At 42.4% G+C, this 19,445-nt stretch overlaps 1 protein-coding gene across 1 annotated transcript in view; it reads left to right on the top strand.

Annotated features, from left to right (window-relative positions):
* PDE3A (phosphodiesterase 3A) overlaps positions 1–19,445 on the top strand; it is a 278,181-nt gene that overhangs the window by 139,309 nt on the left and 119,427 nt on the right.

The raw sequence follows: 19,445 nt of genomic DNA, 5'->3' as shown, positions 1-19,445 counted from the left end.
CCAAACTGTTGTTGAGTGCAGAGTTGAGGGCTTTGTGCGGAAACCAGATGTTTTGTTTGATGAATAGTTGCTGTGGTTTTCTTGTTTTATTGCAGGGAGTAGGAGGGAAGGAGATTTATTTTGGAGTGCTAGTTGTCTTTTGCTTTGTAGCACTAAGAAACTCCTTAATTTAAAAGGATAGATTTTCATAGGACTATGGCCTTAGTCCAATCTCTGTTGAACAGCTGTCAGCCTTACGGCTACCTGTTCTTCCACGGAAGGTCTTTTTATTGTATAGGTGACATTGTTAAGGCAGATACTGATTTTTTTTTTGTCTTTTCAAGAAAATTACTTCTTTGACAGTTGTCTAACAAATAGAGTTACCAGTCAGTTCTGTTGCACTCAGTCAAAGCACTCTGGTGTTAGACAGAATACTGTGAATCATGATACCTTACTGAGGACAAAAGTAGCAAACATTACCCTTTTCAGCAGTCCATTAGCACTCTTGACTGATTAGCTCAAAAGGCAATCATAGTTCCAGGGAAATGAGTCAGCAACGAGTCAGGCCAGACCCTGAGTCAGCGCTGCACCCACCTGGCCATGGGGGCTCACCACGAGCCCGCTGCCCTTGCCATAGAGTAGCTGGCCAGCTGATGGAAGTGATCCTTCCCTTTGCCCCAAGCATCCTAAGGCATCCTGTGAGGTGATGTGCGTGCTTTACTCCTGTGCCAAGCAGGAGTAAGTGGAGTGGCGGGGCCACCAAGGCTGGGAGGAGAAACTCAGGAGCTGGCTGTGATCTCATTGCTCTTTTCACACTACCTCAAAGGGTATATGGGGAAGGTGGAGCCAGGCTTCTCTCAAGGATGCATATTGTAAGGTCCAGAGGCAATCAATAGGGCAAGAGAAAGTCAGATTAAATAGAAGAATTTTTCACAATGAGGAGAGTTTAAACACCAGAACAATGCCCAGAGAGGCTGTGGAACATCTACTCTGAGGATGGAACAACACCCAGAGTTAATCTAACATTGATGTGAGCCCTGCGGGCGCTTGGACTAGATGATCTCGAGAGGTCCTTTTCGACCTAAATCATTCATGATTCAAAAAATTGTATGTTAAAGTGGGTTCTCAATCAGAGTTTAATTAATCCAAACTGAGGTTGACCCATACTGTTTTAATTATACTGGTTTCTTAACGCTGGACATTCTCAGCTTGAGGGCTTCTTCCCTAGATTTGGAGATCAAGATTTTTCTTTGCATTCATGGAAAATAAGAACAAATTTGCAGGAAGTGAGACTGTAAAAGTGTGAACTGTGCAGATTTGAGCTTTGGCTTCAGGCTGTGACCAAATGCTGCAATGTTTATTCCTTTGGGAGTGTACGTCCTCAGTGTTGATCTGTGCAGGTGATGTACCAGCTTCTCTTCTAGTCTTTTGTCATCATGCCTGGTAACCCCAAACCTCTGAAAGGCCAACATGGCAAGGGAATAACTGTGTCTCTCTGGGATGTTTGTTATTGCTGTAACCCAGATGGTAAAATGTATTAGACAAATGTATTGAGTTTCTCAGGCTTTGTGAAACTAGGAAGAATAACTCTCTTTTTTTCTAGTTCCTTGTATCTCAGGTGCCATTATGTACTCTCAGGCTTTTTTCTCATGGATCCCAGGTGTTGTTCCTTCTGACAAAAACATCAAGCTACATTTAATAATAATTAAAAAAAATAAGTGTACTACTTTTGGTGTTCTTTTTAATTTGTTACTTTTTTTCCCTAGCAAGTAGTATTTGAAAGCACTGCTTGAGTAATCTAGAAATTCACAGATTTATTTGCTTGCTTGTAAGAAAGACAATGAATGTGGTCATGGGTTTTTCCTGTTTCAGGAGGTTGGTAGTCTTGCTGCTCCCAAGTTTCCCCTTCACTTTTCTCTCAGGGACTTCATTCTTTTACCTCTGACGTTTCTTGAAGTGAATATTGAGGTTTTGTTTTTCCTGTCATTAGGCTGGCCTACCTCAAGGAAAAGTTCTGACCCTTTCAGGTAGAGGATCAAAGAGGTCAATTATAAATGAAAGATAGGGGAAGGTGGGATATTTTCCTGTCTTGCTTCATCATTTTCACTGATGAAATCTGCAGAAGCAGAACAGTCTGGTGTTTGTAATATTTGGGGATGGCTCTGTGTTTTCTGAGCTCATTATGGAAAGAAGCCAGTGAGAGAGCTGGAGAAGTGAACAGGCTGCCTACATGTTTAGGAACAGGCTGGGAAGCTGCTTCAGGTTCCTATTTCCCAATCTCTGCCCACAAAAAGGAGAGAAAGGAGGAGGTTTCTCCTGTTCTTTGGGGGGGGGAGGTGGGGCGAAGAGAAAGGAATGAAAAATGTGAAATGAGAGGGGGATAGGAAGAATCTGCCTTTTTCCTGCTCCTCAGGGGACTAGTGGTAGATAGAGCATTTGAGGAAGAAAATGCTGTGTTTAGATTTTCAAATGGTTGAATTTCAATTGTGCCATTGGCCTCAGAAACTTGTAAGGAAGTCCAAAAGAAACAGTGTTCCTCTCCAAAGAGGTTTAGCTTGCGTCATGTGGGCTCCTTTGCTTGTAGAGTCATATTTAGTGATGTAATGAAAAAAAATGTGGAAGTGGTATCTTTCAAATCTCACTCTCAACCAACTTCATGCCTAGACAAAAGAAATGAAGGACTTTTTATAGCCCATATTTGGCACTGTCTAGATGAAAGTAAAAAACATTCAGCTTTATCTTGGTTTGGTTTGTAAACTCTTCATAAATTCTCTTTTGCCCCCCCCAAACCAGAGAGGGAAGAAAAATGTTGACTTTGGAAAGTGTAACCTTTCCTCACAGGAGAGGTACTGATGTGTGGTTGGCTGCTTTGGATTCTTTTCTGGGTTTTGGTGGTTTTTGAATTTTTTTCCCCCTCACCAGCACACAGCAATTCATTGGAAAAATCTTAAAACAGCCTGTAGAAGATTACTGCAGTGGCAGCCCTGCAGTACTCACGTACCTGCTGCAGCCTCTCCTGTGAGTCTAATGCAGGAAGATAAAATGCTGTGTGTCTTCAGCATGGAGAGATTTTCCTGCCTTTAATAATTTCCGTGTTTCTCCAGCAAATTAATAATTATCGGGAGTCAAGACCCTTTGTATCTTTTACGCAGTCTTGTTATTGCCCCACATAAGGAAACAATTTTGGGTGGCCTCTCCTGAACAAATTCACAGGTTTTTTCACATTGTAGAATTTACTGCAACTTACATGAAAATGTGCAAGCTGACCGTGGCAACCCAGATGTGACTTCTGTGGCGTCATCCAGCCCATGGCAGTAGTCAAAAGATACTGCTTAATTTATTTTTAGTACTTCAAGCTGTCCAAAGCCAAGTGGAAAGCGAGATGGAACTTTAAATAACGTTGTCGGAGAAGGTGAGATACTCATTCACAGTTCTCATTCTGTGCTTCTTGCTAGAATTTGACCCCGGCAGGGACAGAGGAGGGACAGGCAGGGCAGATTTCTGTTCAGTTTCTCCACTGCCTTTCCTCACCTTTCAAGAAGAGGAACGGAGGCTTCTGCCCTGGCTTCAGCTGTGAGGGGGGAGTTGAATGCAGCAGTAAAGGCTGAGTGGTTGGCATGGCCAGCCTTTCCTCAGTTCCTTGGCTCCAAAGCAGACCTTTCTCCTTCTCCTCATTATCATTTTTCTCTGTCCCCTGTGAAGAACTGCAGCTCAGATGAGACAAGTGGCCTTCCTCCTTGTGATTGTCAGCTCATCAGAGGATGTGTCGAAGAGCCACCAAAGGACCGCCTGAAATCAGGAAAAGGTGCTGCCTGTTCTCCAGGCTTCTCGCATGGAGCTCTGTCCTTTGTCCAGCTCTAGCGTTTCTCCTCATTTCCTTATTCCTTTGGGAGAAAGGGATGGGGACAAGTTGAAATTTGAACATGGATCCCCCTTATGCATAGAAAAGGAGAAAGCAATCATGTTTTGGACTTTATAAGTTTTCCTTAGTCAGATGTTTCTGATTACAAAGTGATCATATGCGTGGTTGTTACTGCAGTAAACATGTTAAACATGTCCCCTTCTGGTCCAAAAAGCAATTATTACTTTCGTTGTGGTACTTGTCCTTCTCATATGCGTTTCTGATTTTTAAATCCAACCTCTTTATTTTTCAATACTACTTGAAGTTTTGTCCACCCCTGAGTTTTTGAGACCTGCCAACTTCAGTAGACCTGAACACAATGGCTATAGCACCCCGCATCAGAGGATCTGTGACCACGGGGTAGAGTTTTTGTGCCTGTGATGTCAAGGAGTAAGCTGTGTGCTGAGCATACAGGAGTGATACTGGCATGAGACCAGAGGGAGTAGTAGGCTAGAGCCAGCATCTGTGGGGTGCCATAGCCCCTTTTGCTGAGGAAGAGGCTGATTCTGTAGGAAGCACTGATGTTTCTGTGTTTACAGTCTTGAGTGAGCCAGCAAAATTATGTGGAGTTAATTTAACTATCTCGGTTTAGAGAAACGAGAGCAAGGTTTGTTTGGTTTTATTTTTTAGAAGCTTAATTTTCTCATAGCATTTAAATTTTTATGTGTAGGTAATATTAGGCACTAGAGCATATATAGCCAAAGATCAGTGTTTCCGAAGCAGCCTAGGGTTTTTTGAACTATGCTTATACTAAGCATATGTTTTGTGCTAAACGTCTGCATAGGTATATACAACTAATCTTTGAAACCCAGCACAAAGCAAAAGCTGATTTAAACTCGAGTCCAGGAGCTTTTTATGGTAAGGGGTGGCAGGGAGAATAAAAGGTCTTATATGGGATATCAAAATGTTAATATTTTGATAAAGCAGATTTCTTCATGTTGACCAGGTCACTAGAGCTACTACTGTAAGCAGTAGGGCTGTTGTAGGAAGGTTTTATGTTTCAATATAAAGATCCTCTTTGTAATTAGTTATTTTAATATTTTGCAGCTTTCCTTCTTGGAACTCAGAATATGTAAACATTCAGCCGTACAGACTTGTTTGCTAGAGGAAACAAAAAACACAAAAAAATAACTCTGTGAATGAGGGGAAAAAGTCAATTGTCTGAGGGCTTAGAAAGGAAATTGACTTTGAGACCTCTCTTCTTTTTACAGTTCATATGAACTTAGCTAATTGCCGCTGTACCAATTGAACCAAATGTTCATTCCCTTTGTCTTTCCCCTGACCTGAACACAAGCACCAACATCCTCGGTTAAGTTAGACATCTGATAAAGCAGCAGTCTAAAATGCAAAGTGCCCATTCATCTTTAGCCAGACTTCATTGTAACATTGTTTCTCACTTTTTTTCCCCCTTTCTTCCAAAATTAAGTAAATTACATAGAAGCATTAGTAACTAAACAGTGCATACCACAAAACCCATCTGGAAGAACACTATTGAAAGCTCAAGTTTACAAATTATTGTGTTAAAGAGCAAGGTCTCAGGAAAATAGACTGTGTTAGCAAAGCAATATTGGTCTTAAATGAAGAATACAGAAGAGTACATTTAGAATCTAGGAGAGGTGTTTAACCTTTTCTTTTTTTTTTTTTCTTTCTTCTTAAAGACAGCATGTAGTTACCCAAGCTTATGATTGAAGGACTGGTTTCTTCTTTCAGATAGAGACTAATGTTTCTACTGAATCAGGTAAATGGAAGCTGTCTTATATAACTGAAAAAAATAAATAAATCTGAGCCTAAAATGATGTTTGATTATACTTTAATGAGACACAATTTCTGAGCACGTTCACACTGGATGATTTCACTTGCTGCATCTTTTAAATATTCATGAGACTTGAAGCAGAAATGAAGACAGGTCTCACTTTTCTGACTGTATACCTCATAAAACTCCACTAAAAAACACTGTGAAAGAATTTATTGAGTTTTCAGAAATAAGAAGGCTAAAATTGCAGTAGCCTGCAAGAGCTTAACTAGCCTATGTCCCATTATCCTCTTCATGTTCCCCTCTCCCCTCATGTCCTCAGCCTTTTAAATAATAATAATAATTCATTTCACAGAACAAACCCGTGCTGGGTGTAAATCTGTGCTCTCTACGGAGGGAAGCAGTGTTTTCTTAAATCACATTTTTGAGGATGCCAGAATGCGTTTAGAGAATGAGTCAGGAGATTGCAGAAGGAAAAATTTCAGGGTTAAGATAGGTGAATGATGCCCTAGAGTGCTGACTTTTTGTGCAGTACGAGGCAATTGGTTTAAAGTCCAGATTCTTATAAGTGAATTCCTGTTTTTATGACTGCTTGACTCCTTATCTTATTTACTGAATGCTTCCAGAGATCAATGGGAACTGTTTTGAATATGGAAAGTTTTATATAATATGAGAAATTCTCAGAAATAGACTTTGTGGGTTTTTTTCATACTGTACCTTTAAAATTAGCAGGTATATTTGACCTGACACTCTTTGTCTTGGCTGTCTCTTCCTTAAGGAAGTCTTATTCAAATAAGTATTTCTGAAGCTTTCAGATACTGTGGTGATGAATGTTAAAAGCTCCCAGGAAAAAAAAAAAAAAAAAAGAACAGATATGAGAGTTTCTGTAGCTTGGAGTGAAGAAATATTAGCGGTATATACATTGAAGAAAATGCAGCTTGCTCATTCAAAAGCATTTGTAGGCAGCACCCATTCTGTGTGCCAAATGAGACAGGACTCTGCAGAGAAATACTTTGTGGCCACTTCATTAAGCTCTATGCTGTGCAATAGAAGAAAGAGTGAAGTAGAACTGGACTTTGGACTTAAAGATCTCCCTGTGGATTTTTGTTTCTTTGCAACCTTTTATTTTTTTTTTTTTTTCATTATTCAGGTGAACCAGTAATTCAGAGGGACTGGACTTCTGACTGCCTTCTGGCCATAAGAGGGTCGTGTGTCTTAGCCCAAGACTGAAATGTGTGTGTGCCCTTTTGAGTGGATGCTTTGGCGCATTTCTCCCAATTCTCACCGCTCTTGATGCATCTTAGATTTCTAATTTTTGTTGATGGTCCCTGGCCTGTTCTCACAGAATCACAGAATGTTAGGGATTGGAAGGGACCCCAAAGGATCATCTAGTCCAATCCCCCTGTCTGAGCAGGACCACTTAGATTGGATCACACAGGAACGCGTCCAGGTGAGTTTTGAACATCTCCAGAGAAGCAGACTCCACAACCTCTCTGGGCAGCCTGTTCCAGTGTTCTGTTACCCTTACTGGGAAGAAGTTCTTCCTCATGTTTAAGCGGAACCTCCTATGTTCCAGCTTATATCCATTTCCCCTTGTCCTATCGTTGGATGCCAGTGAGAGAGCCTGGCTCCATCTTCATGGCAGTCACCTTTTCCATATTTATAAGCATTAATGAGGTCCCGCCTCAGTCTCCTCTTCTCTAAACTAAAGAGACCCAGCTCCCTCAGCCTTTCCTCATAAGGGAGGTGCTCCACTCCCTCATCATCTTTGTGGCCCTGCGCTGGACTCTCTCAAGCAGTTCCTTGTCCTTCTTGAACTGAGGGGCCCAGAACTGGACACAATATTCCAGATGTGGCCTCAGCAGGGCAGAGTAGAGGGGGAGGAGAACCTCTCTCAACCTACTAACCACACCCCTTCTAATACACCCCAGGATGCCATTGGCCTTCTTGGCCACAAGGGCACATTGCTGGCTCATGGTCATCCTGCTGTCCACCAGGACCCCCAGGTCCCTTTCCCGTGTGCTGTTCCCCAACAGTTCAGTCCCCAACTTGTACTGGTACATGGGGTTGTTCTTACCCAAATGCAAGACTCTACACTTGCCCTTCTTGTATTTCATTAAATTTCTCCCCGCCCAACTCTCCAGCCTGTCCAGGTCTCTCTGAATGGCAGCACAGCCTTCTGGTGTGTCAGCCACTCCTCCCAGTTTAGTGTCATCAGCAAACTTGCTGACCATGCACTCTATTCCCTCATCCAATTCATTGATGAATGTGTTGAACAATACAGGTCCCAGTACCAACCCTTGAGGGACTCCACTGGATACAGGCCTCCAACTGGACTCTGTCCCATTGACCACTACTCTCTGGCTTCTATCCTTCAGCCAGTTCACAATCCAAATTCTCGCTGTTAGGGAGTTCACTGGTGGCATGTTCTGTTGAAGATCCCAGTCTACACATCCTTACTCCATCCTGTTGTCTCCCTCTGTACCACACTGGCTCCCCATCTCTTTCACTCCATCGGTTCCCACCATGACCTGGCTAATCCCAGCTCCTTGCCGAGTTCCGCCATGGATCTCTAACTCCCCCATGTCCCTATTCATCAATACTGCAGCTTTCTTCCCAGGATCGTTCCCCCTTCTCTCCAGTTCCGCATGACCTTATTATCACTTTGCAGTAATTTGCAGTGAATGAAGCAGGACTGTCAAGCTGAGACACTGAGGCTTTTTTCCCTGGCACTGACTCTCAGCTGCCAGAGTAAGTTAGAAGACAAAGGGAATTTTTACCCCTCTCTTCCCCTATTTTACCAAGGAGATAAGGCTGTTTAGTTCCTCAAAAGTATGTAAAAATCTGTGAGAAGCAGTTCAGCAATCTGTACGCAACAAAACACTGCCGTCAATGAATGAAGTGGAGTTCGCGATGGTAGGCTGAGGCAAAAAAATCCTAGCAGTTCTTTTCCTTTGAAGTGTTGGCCCCTGAAAATAAACATCATAGGCTTGGAGGAAGTCAATTCAGCCTCAGTTTGGTGTCTCCCAACATTTGTTTTCCTCACTGGAAGACGCGGTACTGTGCGTTCCCAGCCCGGCAGAAGCCGTGTGCTGCCATCTGCCTCTGCTGCCATCTGCTCCGCTGGGCTCGCTGCAGCTACAGACCGCTCGTGCCCTTTCCGATGGCTGAGGCGTAGCCACAGGAAGACGATCTATCCTACATCTATCCTAACAACAGGGTAGCATTTCTCTGGAGGAGCACAGGGGCAAGGTGGAGGTTCTCTGGTTTTAGCGTACTTCTGTGGCTGTTTGGCACTTGCAGCCATTGAGGGTTAGTCTTCCTGCAATTGGCTGCCTTGCATACTGTGTGGAAAGGCCTTGTAACAAGACCGCAGGTGCTGCAATATGCAAGGTGATTTTTGTTTGTCTTACTGGCTTATCTTTATTTCAAATTTAACATGCTCTTCCTTTTTCCAGGGTATCAGCAAGGTTCTTTGACACCCACTATGTAACTTTGCTTGATTACATAGCAGTGATTCTCAAGATTGAAGTTTTTTGGTTTGCCTTTTTTTTTTTCCTTCCTTCCTCTGTGCACCTGAGTAGGGACCTCAGAGCTGCATGAGGTCATGCCCCCAGGTCTTTATTTTTATATTGATAAATAATATATATATAAACTTCATACATATATATATATATATAAGTAGACAGTAGTATGCACCCACAATTTCTTAGGGTTATCATTAGCTCAGTGTGTATGTGTGTGTGTATATATATATAAAAACCATATCCTTCATCTATATAATGCAAAGTCCTTGAAGAATCTCTTAAAAAAACAGTGCTAGGCAGTTTTTTCTGCAAGAGTTAAACAGTTGACGAGTAGAGTCCCATGCATGGTTCTCATGGGCCTATTTTTAGTTTCTCTTATGGGAAGAATGGCAAAAAATAGACTAGGACCGTGACTTTGGATTTAGTGCACATAATGTTTATAGGTTAGTTGACAGGAGTGTGTGCATGTGTATGTGCCACAGGACTTTAGTACTACACTTCCCGTACACTCATTAACAGGACTCTCAGCAGAGCTACTGTAGTTTCAGTGCTCACAATACTAATTCTAACGTGCTGCTATAAAACGTGTCATAGCTCTGAAGTGCTATTTTCAGCCTTGATTAGGGATTACTGACCTGAAAGATCTGTATTTCTCTAGTGAGAGGCTTTCTTGAATTCATAAATGTCTCTCTGGATTTGCCCAGAGTACTTTGCTTTTCCACCTCTCTCCCCTCCTACAGAAGTTATGGATGGGGGAGATGCAGAGGGTTTTGTTGGACTTACGCAGATGGTGCATTTATAGCCTGTAAGTACCGGTGCTGTGTCCTTTAGACATGCATAATTTTGAACAGAGAAAATGATTTCAAAGAGTCTTGCAGAATCTTTCACATCTTTGGTTATTGCTTTCACCTTCTGCTGTCCTTGGTGATTCTCTAAGTTTTGTTTGATGTGATGGGCTCACTTTGGAAGGCTGGTATTTCCAAAGTACAAATTGCAGTTCTCGTATGGCTATGTGACATCAAGACTTGGAGCTCTTATAGCACACTGTATTCCGATACACATGTTCAAATGATGACTGTACAGGGACCTGGTGACATAGAAACCTGCTGTCTTTTGTCTGGAAAAAAAAACCCACAAACCCACAACCAAAACCAAAAACATTTAAATGTTTAAAATTTTAGTAAGCTAACTGTTGTAGCTATTAAACTTTCCATGGAAATACCTGCCTTCTATTTTCCAAGTCATTTTCCATTGCAGCTGTTTCCTTACTAAGTAAAACGTCCTGCTTTGTTAGTGACTTGCTAGCATTTAAAAGAAAAAAGGAAGGTGAGCATCTGAGCAAGTCTCACCTTCCTGTGGACTTCACACTTGTAAGAGGGTTTGAAACCTTTTAAAAGGATGGGGTAATACTGAAGTAAAAAGCTTCCTGTCCCCCAAGTCAGACAGAAAGGAAAGCAAAAGCCCTGACTTAATGAAGCGGAGCAAAAATTGAAATGTTTCAAGAGTGCCACCTCCCCTTTCATTTTGCACCTACAGGCTACCTGCACGTAAAACCAAAAATCCTTGAAATGTTGACTCGACTGGAAACGAACAATTTATTGTTCATGACTTATTGGGCAATTCCATGGCAGCTTTGCTGCTGCCTACCGAGCACATGGCTCTGAATCGGGTGTGCAGGACCGATTGTTCAATGCTCAGTTCATTGGCCGTTAAATGAGCAAATTATTCCAACAGCAAAAAGAGCAAATTTCTACCATGCCCTCGTTTTTCCACCCACCTCTGTCATTCTCTGTTTATGGGAAGGGGGTGAGGAGGAAAGGCAAATATTTCCTTGCCTCCACGATTGCAGGCAGATGGAAGAGAAGCGCTGGTCACTCCAGTCACAGCTTCAGATTTGGTCCTTTGCCTTTTTAGATTTCACTGTAGCGAGTGTTTCTCTCTTCTCTGTGGTTCCAGCACCATAATAACACACAGATTTGAAAAGCTATTTTCCCTGCAATTAGTGAATGCTAATTCAAAACCAAACCCAAAACTGCTACAGAGAGCCAGACTGGGGTGATAAATCGTGAGGGTGGGATAACCGTTTTTCTTTTTCAAAACTGGCTTCATCAGACAGCTAGCTCCATTTCTGCTCAGATAAATGCCTTTACCCACTGCATCACATGCATGGCGTCTTTCATTTGCATTTTATAACTGCATGAAATACTCGAAATAGGTTGCAAAAACTCCTGATTGACCTGTTAGAACTGTAGAGTTATTGGAAATAATGAGGCACAGAACAAGAGTAGGGGGAATAAAATCTTTCAGCAGTCTTCATCTAAATATGTGTATTCAATTTCCCCTCTTCTCCTAAGTGTAAAAACAGGAGGAATGCCACAGAGCCCCTCGGAGCAGAAGAGCAAGTTAGAAAGCCCAGCTTTCAGCATGGTGAGGAGGCGAAATCGCAGAGCTCCGAGCGTGATGTGCCGTTTCCTCTCGCCCCCCTCCTCTCCCCTCCACCAACCTACACTTCTTGGCTCCCGTCAGCTCCGAGGCTCTTGGAGTTGTGACGTAAATGACTCACAGTGAGTGACCCCTGTGGCAAACCTGTAAAACATTATGCGGCATGAATAAGAAGTCTCTTATTAGGTCTGCAGCTGGCGAGACGCAGACATATGGCAGCAAGGATGTTTTGGAAGAAAGGCACGGCTTGACAAAGAACCCAGTCTCCCGATAAAGGTTTATACTGGCACTTTCCTGTGTTTATAATACCATATGCCAAGGGCATGGCCTCTTTTTTCATCATATTGTTGTTTAACTTTTTTTTTTAAACCTAATCGGCCCTTAGATTGAGGAGTCTGAGAAGCAGAAACTTGATATTGATATTATTTTTTCCTTAGATTTCTCCGACTGGAGTTATCCTGTTGTAACTGCCTAGACTCAAATCTGTTTCATGTATAAAGAGAAGTAAGTTTGTCAGGACCAATTGTTTCTGTTATGAGAAGGAAGTTTTATTTTTGAGAACCTTCTCAGAATAGTCTCAATATTGCCTGAGTTTTTTTGGTGGTTGTTGTTGTTGTTGTTTCTCATGTTGATATTCAAGCTTGTTTGCTTGCTTGCTTTTCCTTATGTTAGTTTATTATTACAGGATAGTATAAGCATGATTGTTTTCAGGGAGTGTTGCTATTTGAGTGTGTGTCCTTGCAGCCTAACAAACTCAGTAATAAGTTTCTCCTAGATCTAGGCATCTAGTCTATGGTGTAAGAGCTGCACAATCATACTGTTCGTCTATCAGTTACTATGATAACTGGTACTTTAAATGATCATCCTGGACCTTCATTAGTCTTCCAGGCTGATTAAATTAGTTAAATCCATATTTACAGTGGTATTTAGACAGATTTTTGGTCGAGTGTGACTGCTGGTTTGGGGTTTTGTTATTTTCAGGACAGTAGTCCTTAGGATTTCCAGTTGGGTATCTGGCCCTGTTCTAGAAACTGCACAAAACCAGGACAGGAAGACGCTTTCTTCTGCCCCAGAGAACTTGCAGTCAAACTGAGTTTTGGCTTGAGGAAAGTTTTACCTTGAACTGAGTTAATACCACCCAGCCCCCGTAGGATACACAGAGTATAAGAGCAATAGCCCTCACATTGGGAAATTCGTATTCTAAAATGCAGTGAGCTGTTTTTCTGTCTTTTTGCAACTGCGTTCATTGACAAAGCGACTCTTTGGCTGCTGAAGGCTGAGCTGTTGGTGCTGTACTGACTGCGTCCTCCTAGGGCTATAAAAATTCTCCAACAGTACATAGTCACTTTGGTGCAACGTTTTAGCATTCAAGCACTTGTTAGGCAGTGCACTGTGTGAAGTAAAAACTGAAAATAAGTAGTTACAGCTTAGGAGAGATGCTAACAAAATTAAAAAACAGCAAAAGCATAAAAAGAAGTCTGGACTCTTTCCACTTTTTTTCCTGACTCCTCAAGATACGAATTACCTCTTATCTCGTACCTCCTCTATATCTCAGATTCCCGCAGTTAAGTCTACAACTGTCTGAAATACATACAGAAAATATCTGTGTTCAGAAAAATCCTTGGCAGTAAAAGAACTTTTTTATTACCATGTTTTATTTTTTTTTAGCTTTATCTGCCCTGTGGTAGAAACAGCCTGCATAGCGATAAAGGACTAAAGAGTTTTCAAGTTGCATTAAAACAACTTTGTTCCTCTGTGCTTGCTGATGAAATTGCTGAGTTGTTGTGGATGTTATTTCAAATCCTGGTGCATCATGAGTGACACGCAGGGTGGTTTTTATCTTTGTTCTCTTGAAGCGGGTGGGATACCCTACGCAAGCGATGGAGCACCCGGAGCGCAAGGCAGAACGGCTGGGTGTGCGGAGCGTGGGCGATGCTTTACGCACCTCGTGAACCAAGCAGGCGACTGTGTACAACTGAGTCACTGTGCAATTGTTTCTTGGAATTTTTCTTAACAGAGTCATTTTTATCTCATTGAGTTGAGGAACCAGTACTCTCTTCAAACTAGTTTTTATCTTGTCAGTGGGACTGGCTTTTTCTTCTCGTCTTGGCCAGGATCTGACAAAAATCATGAATTAACTCCACCGTGGTACAGCTAGTCCCGTGGGTCTATTCTCCTCTGAAGTGAAGTTACTGCTTAGTGTTGTTCCCACAAGGACCTGGGGACAATTAGAGGAGATTGATGAAGAAGATTGGAGCAGCTACATTGGCCAATTAATCATTATCTCTTGCTCACTTGCTTAATTTAGGGATGGATTTTGCATCCCTTGGTAGCAGCGTGGTCTTTTAAAAAAAAAAAACAAACAAAAAAAAGCAGTTTTTGATGTGCCGAGCAGTTAAGTATATCAACTAGACAAAAGAGTGAGCTGTATGCCCTGTCCCTCCTCATATTTTCTTGACTTTAGAGCAAAAGCAAAAGGCTCATTGTGGCCTGGCATGCCCAGTGTTATCCCTGTTAGATCATGGAGATGTGGTTGAGCCTGAGGTTTTCCATAAGTATTATTTAGTAATCATGCAGAGATGCCCTCCATTATGATTAAATGCAGATTGATATCTGTAAGATATGTGTTAATTTAGAGTCCGCGAGTCAGAAGACTCTCCATGCTCTTATTAAAAGCTGGAGAGGAAATGTGTTTCCTCCCTAGTGAGTCTATCTCCCTGCCTGAATCCTTCATCCCCCCGCCCCACCTTAATCAGAGAGGGAGTCCATGTTTTTATGTTGGACAAGTCCTTACAAGGCGGCCCTCGTCTCCATGTTTGTGTTGGAGCCATGGTGGTGTCCAGCCAGGCGAGGTGTGCGCAGCTGCTCAGGGTGGGCTGGCACTCAGCAGAGTAGCCAGGACATCAAAAGCGTGTGAGGTACGCAGGATGTGTTTGGCTCAAAGTCAGTACATAAGCAGCATTAGAAAGGCTTTCTGCTGATATCTGTAAAAATGAAATTCCTCCCTGGTATAGTATCCTGGACCTATGACCCCCCCACAAACAGCAGAACAAGATCAGCCATCTGCTTGCCATGTTTTTTTCTGGTTTGGGTTTGTTGTTTGGTTGGGATTTTTTCCTTCTTTCTTCCAAAAAAGTTGACATCCTGCTTCCAGCCTCCTCCTACTAGGAAATTAACCTAGATGGTAATGAAAATTAAAGGCTCCTTCAGGAATAAACACAGTTATATTCTGTCCCTTCCCAGTTGTGAAGACAAAAGGGAAGGAATCTATTTTAGACCTGAGTCCCCAAGCAAGGTGAGTCTGTGCACGGGAGGATGTGCAGCCGATGCCAGAAGATATCTGGCAAGGTGGAGATCACAAATAGGGGAACATGCAGCTGTAATTCCAAAGTCGTTTTACAGCACGGCGTTGCTATATGATGGGCAGTGCCAGCTAGCGAGCTGAAGTGCTGGTGCTCTGCTTCGGAGTGGTTTGAGTTTGTACCCCTGGTCTAGCCTGCTTTTACGCACACATTACTTGGTGGCTGTGTGAGCTCCAAGGATATTCCCTCTTCTCCCTCTGCCTCCCATTAAGTGACAAGATTACAGCCAGTTTTCATTCTAGATATAGCTCGCTGTGCTCCCCAGGTTGTAGATCACACTCTGACCTCATTCTGTCTTTGCTCTCTGACGTCTACATCCTTTGGAGTCTGCTGGGTCCTTCATCCTTACGGCTTTGCTCCTTATAAGTGTTCCTTTACCATTCTGCACCCAGGGAGCTGTTTGGCTGCGCACGAGCAGTGGCATAAGCGTGGCTTTTGAGCAGCTCACAAGGAGCTCGACTTGCTCCTGTGTACCAGGTCCCTGGGACGTCTGGGCTACTCTGGAGTGATCCAGACCTGGAAGCAGGGGGAAGGAGGAAACTAGGCTTCAGTGTCGGGAGATTTCCTAGAGCCTGAGCACTCACAGCCTTGGGAGGTGTCCCCGAGCAGGGCATCAGACTGCCTGGTGAGCTGCTGTTGTCTCCTGCTTGTGAACCTCTCCTGTCTCCCTCTCCCCTGTGCATCTTGTGCCTCTTGACCTTAGAAAGACTGACTGGTCTGTAAGGTCAGGAAATCTGGCCACTCTTTCTATATCAAGAGATACCCAACAACCAGATTTTCAAGGAGGACTGTGGAAGCATTTCAGGAAAGGTTTCCAAATGTAGCTTTTTTTTTTTTTTTTCCCCAAGCAGAAGCAGCCTGAATAATTTGAAATACTCTGTGAATGAAGTTTCTTCACCATAACAGCAGAAAAAGTCACTTGGGTCAGTAAAACCTTTAGAGCTTGAAGCAATAGTGAGGTTTTCTTCCCCAATTTTTTTGTTAGGGTTTTTTTTTTTTTTCCTTTTTCAAATTTTAATTTCAGCACTCTGTTGTAAAGCAAAACTGAAATGCTCTTGTCCCTAGATGTGGAAACAGGAGGTTCTGGCACCTTAAAAATGTCTTCTTTCTCACTTCCAGTACCTGCATCCAGAACAAAATCTTTAATGAATTCAGTTTGTGAAGCATTTCAGTTTTTGAAGTAACTTGGTTATAATTCTTAACAGTCAGGTCAACTAGTCGTGTTTTTTGCTTATATGCGGATGCTCCTTGCATTGTAGATATGAGGAATTAGTCTGTCCCACTATGAGTGGCTTCATATCAGCCTGAAAGGACTTTTTAATAAATAATCAGAAGTCTATTTCATTGAATAAAATAGTAACAAAAAAAAACAAAAAGTAAACCGAAGACCTCATGTATTAGTATGTGATGACATTAGAGCTATTGGTATCCATGTAGTGCATTTTTAACTGTCATGCTTTTCAAATAAAGACTTTGCATATATTTGTGCAGCAAGACAGTGGGAATTTTCATGCTAATCTGTACTGTTGCAATAGCAGATATTTAGGCAGTGGATAAGCTACTGAGTAAATTTTCACATGCTTTCTGACCTTTCTGATGCTGACATTGCCTAGTCTTCTGAAGTAGCAACTGAGATAATTTGACCCTTGAGATAAAGAAGGAGAGATAAAGTTATTTTTAGCAATTGCTTGCTTTAGTTCTGGCATTTTATTCTATCCTGCCCATCCTCCTCGCAGAGTGGAATGATGCAGCTGGTTTATTATGTTTTACCATATCTACTGTGCTGGCTTTTGATACCAGGCAGAGCTGAGGTTTGCCCTTTGGCAGCTTTCCCACCAACAAGGGGGCAGCCCTCTGCATTCTGGAGATTGTGGATCAGCCACGAATCCTCAGTTTTCAATCCTTGTATTAATAGTCCCCTCTCCTCACAGTCCTGGTAGTTAGAAACCTCCTTTCTCTCTTTAGAGGAAATCTCTCTTTTTTTTTTTTTTTTTTAATTTTATTTTCCTCCTTTCGGATTCCAGGAACTGAAATTTCTAAGAAAACTTGAAATGCTGTGAGAAATATTGTTAATTCAGATATAATTTGTACAACTGCAGAAAATTAGCATGTGTGTCTTCTGTAAGTTACAATAACAGTATTTACCCCACCCCATGGCAGGGGGGTTGGAACTACATGATCTTTGAGGTCCCTTCCAACCCAAACCATTCTATGATTCTGTTTAGAATTGTTGTCTTAAGAGGTTCCAAATGCTTTCAGCTTATCGTGAGTCCTATGTATCGGCACTACCTGTATTTCCATCCCCTTATTTCTTGATCCAGTACTTAAAGGGAGCCTACAGGAAAGCTGGAGAGGGACTTTTTACAAGGCCGTGTAGTGATAAGACAAGGGGCAATGGCTTTAAACTGAAAGAGGGGAGGTTTAGATTAGATATAAGGAAGAAATTCTTCACACTGAGGGTGGTGAGGCACTGGAACAGGTTGCCCAGAGAAGCTGTGGATGCCCCATCCCTGGAAGTGTTCAAGGCCAGGTTGGATGAGGCTTTGGGCAACCTGGTGTAGTGGAGGGTGTCCCTGCCCATGGCAGGGGGATTGGAACTAGGTGATCTTTGAGGTCCCTTCCAACCCTAATCATTCTATGATTCTACGAAGGTGTTGGTAACGTTACACATGTGGAGGCTGAATCCCACTTTTTAATCGCAGGACCGACAAAGTATGGCATGACAAGCTTTTAGTAGGGCATTTTCTCTCCACCGCTGGTACTTGCTTTTGGGTGGCTCCTTGGTAAGAAATTAATTCCCTCTCGTCAGGCTGGCTGCACGTAGGCAGCTCCTCAGTCCACCTTGAACTTTCTTTCTCGTTAACCAGCACATGAACTGTCTTTCCCTGAAAACAAATGAAAACGCTGGTTCCAGGACCACACTGCATGTGTTGGGGAGAGCGGAACGGATGTGTGGGAAGAAAAGTATTAGGTTAGGAAAAATATTTAGGATATATACATTTTTATTTATGTTCTATATTTAGGTGTGAGAAGGGTAGGGTGTTTTTTTTTTTTCTTCTGCAGTTCTCAAGCTCATAAAGCATCTGTTTCTCAGCTTCTGTCGTTCTTGCCTGAACCTAGGTTATTGGTGGCCCTGGTTTTGCTTCAAGGAGGCTTTGTCCTGGTAAAGGGACCCATTGAGAATGTTAAAGGCACACATGCGCAGGCACCCTGCATTCAGCATGCAACTACTTATCTCCTGACAACATATTTGTGGAATATGGGTCTTGATACTAATAAACCAGGTAAACTGCAATTATCTTTGATTTCTCTTTCTGAAAAAGGAATGACATGGAAAAAACGGAAAGTGGAAGAGAAAAAATACTGTCCAATTCAGGGAGCTCTTGTGGTGAACACTTTCATGCCAGAGATGCCTCGATCACTTCATGTTGATGAAAAAATCGAAAAGCTTCAGGAGAACGCTTTTTCTGCTGGCATTTCAGCTCTTCATCTCTTCCTCTCACTTTTCATCTCTGCATCCAGGTGCGGAGCTGAAGTGGACTCAATGACTTTAAAGCTTGAGGAATGTTCAGTTCAGGTCTGGGGCACAGTCGTTGGTTTTTCACTTCGTTCAAGTTGTCTTCTCTAACTAAAGTCCTTCTAACTGAGTAAAGAGGATTGCAGGATGCCCGGGTGTTCGGCCACAGATACAGGGGAAAAACTTCCACTATTCTTGATCCTTTGACGTCTCCTATCTTTCCTCTTTCACTTTAGTGCTTTCTTAGAAAGAAAGGTTGTTGATATTTGGAGCCTGTCCTCTTTCTGATATTGAGGGCTGAACAGTTCATTTTCAGAAAGAGCGATAAGATCGCCTGGCAGCTGCAAACAAGAACGATTCTGTTCCTTGGTGTATGCCCTCGACTCTCCCAAAAAAGAACTTGGACATAAATAGTTTATCAAAATGAAGCCTATGGTCTGATCCCATGAACTGAAGATATTTAGTTTCTATTCCCAGTTTTGCAGTACTGTGCTGGGTAAATGCCTCAGTTCTCTATCTGTGAAATGGAGATAAATCAGGTTGTTTTTCTCACAAAGGTCCTGTCTGAGTTAACAAGTTTGTATGGTGGTCTGGAAATAAGGGCTTTAGAAGTGGTTACTACTAAGATTTTTCTGATTTGCAGCTGCTGTGTAATAGCAGGGAGAGACTCAAAGCTGTCTTACAGAGGCTCAGGCTAATTGTGTTCAACTGTCTCTCCTGAAGATCAGGCCAATTCCCAGGTGCAAGAGGAAAAGCAAAGGACAACATCCAGGCCATGCCGAACTGATGCAAATGTTGTTAGCACTAGGGGATCAGGATTGTATCTGTAATCAATACGGATCTGGAGATCTCGTTTTCATAGTCATAGGTCCAGATCCACACAGCTGTTTAGCACTTAGCAGTGCTTATTTGGGTTGGGTTTTTTGTTTGTTTGTTTGTTTGTTTTTCTTGTTTTGGTAGCTAG

The sequence above is a fragment of the Tauraco erythrolophus genome, chromosome 4 (assembly GCF_009769465.1).
Source record: "Tauraco erythrolophus isolate bTauEry1 chromosome 4, bTauEry1.pri, whole genome shotgun sequence".
In the NCBI taxonomy this organism is placed as follows: domain Eukaryota; kingdom Metazoa; phylum Chordata; class Aves; order Musophagiformes; family Musophagidae; genus Tauraco; species Tauraco erythrolophus.
Note: the sequence above shows the minus strand (reverse complement) of the source record. Positions and strands in the feature narration are given on the sequence as shown.